The sequence below is a fragment of the Calidris pugnax genome, unplaced genomic scaffold, assembly GCF_001431845.1.
Source record: "Calidris pugnax isolate Ruff unplaced genomic scaffold, ASM143184v1 scaffold491, whole genome shotgun sequence".
Lineage (NCBI taxonomy): Eukaryota > Metazoa > Chordata > Aves > Charadriiformes > Scolopacidae > Calidris > Calidris pugnax.
Window position 1 is genome coordinate 1,891 of NW_015091208.1, and position 3,506 is coordinate 5,396.

The 3,506-nt window shown below is 63.1% G+C and overlaps 1 protein-coding gene across 1 annotated transcript in view; it reads left to right on the forward strand.

Annotated features, from left to right (window-relative positions):
* The first annotated feature begins 3,276 nt into the window (after nt 1-3,276).
* PKM (pyruvate kinase, muscle) overlaps nt 3,277-3,506 on the forward strand; it is a 41,583-nt gene continuing 41,353 nt past the window's right edge. Inside the window, exon 1 of the mRNA XM_014959795.1 lies at nt 3,277-3,310. The gene's annotated coding sequence lies outside the window, so the exon portion shown is untranslated. The remainder of the gene's footprint in view (nt 3,311-3,506) is intronic.

Genomic DNA, 3,506 nt, shown 5'->3' on the forward strand with positions numbered 1-3,506 from the left:
ACCCCCTCGGGTGGGCACCAGGCACCGGGCACCGGGCGGCGGGGACGGAGCCGGGGGCGGGCGGGGTCCCTTAGGGTCCCCGGTGTCCCCAGCGCGGGGTCACCATGGGGCGGCCATGGTGGGTCCCTGTGGTGGGCACCGTGTCCCCTGGGACAGGGGCTCCCGTGTCCCCAGCACAGGGTGAACATGTCTGGACCATCCATCCAGTGTCCCCAGAAAGGTCCCCATAGTCCTAGGACAGGGTCTCCAGTGTCCCCAGCACAGGGTCACCATGGTCCCAGTGCGCACCATCCATCCAGTGTCCCCAGAAAGGTCCCCATAGTCCTAGGACAGGGTCTCCAGTGTCCCCAGCACAGGGTCACCATGGTCCCAGTGCGCACCATCCATCCAGTGTCCCCAGAAAGGTCCCCATAGTCCTAGGACAGGGTCTCCAGTGTCCCCAGCACAGGGTCACCATGGTCCCAGTGCGCACCATCCATCCAGTGTCCCCAGAAAAGTCCCCATGGTCCTAGGACATGGTCACCAGTGTCCCCAGTACAGAGTCACCATGGTCCCAGTGCAAACCATCCATCCAGTATCCCCAGAAAAGGTCCCCATGGTCCTAGGACAGGGTCTCCAGTGTCCCCAGCACAGGGTCACCATGGTCCCAGTGTGGACTGTCCATCCAGTATCCCCAGAAAAGGTCCCCATGGTCCTAGGACAGGGTCTCCAGTGTCCCCAGCACAGGGTCACCATGGTCCCAGTGTGGAACATCCATCCAATGTCCCCAGAAAAGGTCCCCATGGTCCTAGGACAGGGTCTCCAGTGTCTCCAGCACAGAGTCAACATGGTCCCAATGTGCACCAGCCACGCAATGTCCCCAGAAAGGTCCCCATGGTCCTAAGACAGGGTCCCCACCACAGGGATCCCCATGAAGTGGCCATGGTGGGTCCCCACATGGTTGGCACGGTGTCCCCATGGTCCTTGGATAGTGTCTCCAGTGTCCCCAGCACAGGGTCACCATGGTCCCAGTGTGGACCATCCATCCAGTGTTCCCAGAAAAGGTCCCCATGGTCCTAGGACAGGGTCTCCAGTGTCCCCAGTACAGGGTCACCCATGTGCAAACCATCCACACAATGTCCCCAGAAAGGTCCCCATGGTCCTAGGACAGGGTCTCCAGTGTCCCCAGTACAGGGTCACCCATGTGCAAACCATCCACACAATGTCCCCAGAAAGGTCCCCATGGTCCTAGGACAGGGTCCCCACCGCAGGGTTCCCCATGAAGTGGCCATAGTGGGTGCCTATATGCTTGGTTGGTGTCCCCATGGTGCTTGGATAGTGTCTCCAGTGTCCCCAGCACAGGGTCACCATGGTCCCAGTGCAAACCATCCATCCAGTAGCCCTAGAAAAGGTCCCCATGGTCCTAGGACAGGGTCCCCACCGCAGGGTTCCCCATGAAGTGGCCATAGGGGGTGCCTATATGCTTGGTTGGTGTCCCCATGGTGCTTGGATAGTGTCTCCAGTGTCCCCAGCACAGGGTCACCATGGTCCCAGTGCAAACCATCCATCCAGTAGCCCTAGAAAAGGTCCCCATGGTCCTAGGACAGGGTCTCCAGTGTCCCCAGCACAGGGTCACCATGGTCCCAGTGCAAACCATCCATCCAGTAGCCCTAGAAAAGGTCCCCATGGTCCTAGGACAGGGTCTCCAGTGTCCCCAGTATAGGGTCAACGTGGTCCCAGTGTGAACCATCCATCCAGTGTCCCCAGAAAGGTCCCCATGGTCCTAAGACAGGGTCCCCACCACAGGGATCCCCATGAAGTGGCCATGGTGGGTGCCCATATGCTTGGTACAGTCTCCCCATGGTCCTTGGTCTTCAGTGTCCCCAGCACAGGGGTCACCATGGTCCCAGTGTGGACCATCGATCCAGTGTCCCCAGAAAGGTCCCCATGGTCCTTGAACAGAGTCCCCAGTGCCTCCAGTGTGGTGTCCCCGATGTACCCAGCCCAGCATCCCCAACATCTCCAGCCTATTGCCCCCATGGTCTCAGCAGGGTGTCCTGTCACCATGCACAGTGTCACCATGGGCCCAGCGTAGAGCATCTATATTGTATCTCCAGTGTCCCCAGCACCGGGTCCCCATCACAGGGCCTCCAATGTCCCCATCATAGGTCCCCAATGTCCCCAAAAAGGTCCCCATAGTCATAGGACAGGATCCACAATGCCTCCAGTATGGGGTCCCAAGTGACCCCAGCCCATGGTCACCATGGATCCCCATCACAGGGTCCACACAGTTCCCATCACAGAGTTCCCCGTACAGAGTCCCCATGGCCTTGGCACAGGGTGGCCATTTTGCGTCCCCACCCAGCTGGCACGGTGTCCCCGTGGTCCCAGCATGGGGTCCCCAATGTCCCCATCACAGGGTCCCCAGCCCAGGATCCCAAACATCTCCAGCTTGGTGTCCCCAGAGATCCAGCACAGTGTCCCCATGGTCCCACTGCAGAATGTCCACATTTGTTCCCCAGTGTCCCCAGGAAAGACCATGGTCCTAGGACAGAGTCCACAATGTCTCCAGCATGGGGTCCCCAGTGTCCCCAGCATCTCCAGCCTGGTGTCCCCATGGTCTCAGCATGGTGTCCCCAGCACAGTGTCCCCGTGGTCCCAGAGCAGAGCATCCATACTGGGTCCCTAAAGTCCCCAGCCCAGGGTCCCCAGCCCAGTGTCCCCAGCATCTCCAGCCTGGTGTCCCCATGGTCTCAGCACGGTGTCCCTTGGTGTCCCCAGCCTGGTGTCCCCATGGTCCCAGGGCAGACCATCAGTTGTGTCCCCAGTGTCCCCAGTCCCGGGTCAAGCAGGCCGGGAGGAGGCTGAGGACCCTCCCACACCACCCCAGCGGCCCAGCACCGCGGGGCTGTTGGGGGGTGCGATGTGAGAGGGGCGACGAGACACGGCTCCCTTAAGAGCGGCGGGGCGGGGCGCGGTCCCTTTAAGGCGGCGGCCACTCTCCGCCCGCGTGCGGGGCGGGTGCGCTGCCGCCTCATTGGCCGGCCGGGCGCGTGCGTATGTGTCGCAGTGCTCCGCCTTCCCTCCGCGCTCTTGCGCATCCGCCGGAGAAAGGAGTCCCGGCGCCCCCAGCGAGACGGGGCGGGGGGGGGGGCTGGGTCAGGCGGAGGGATCCGCGGTGTGAAGGGGAGGGCGGTGCTTCGGCCGAGCCGGCTGGGATCACCTTGTCGGGGCGGGCGGGGCGGCGCGCAGAGGAGCGGCGGCGCTCGGAGAAGACGGGGGGCGGCGGCAGCAGCAGCAGCAGCAGCACTAGTAGCAGTAGTAACAGCAGGTAACGGCGGCCTGAGGGCCAGCGGGCGGGCCGTGGGGGGGTGAGCGAGCCGCCGTATCCGCCGCCATCCTCCCCCGGCTTCAACCGCCATCCTTCCCCTCAGGCGTCGCCGGGCGCGGGTCTCTCTGAGGCAGCGGCTGAGGGGCGCGGTGCACCCTGGGAAGGTGGGGGTGCGGGGTGGGATGATGGGGGGGGG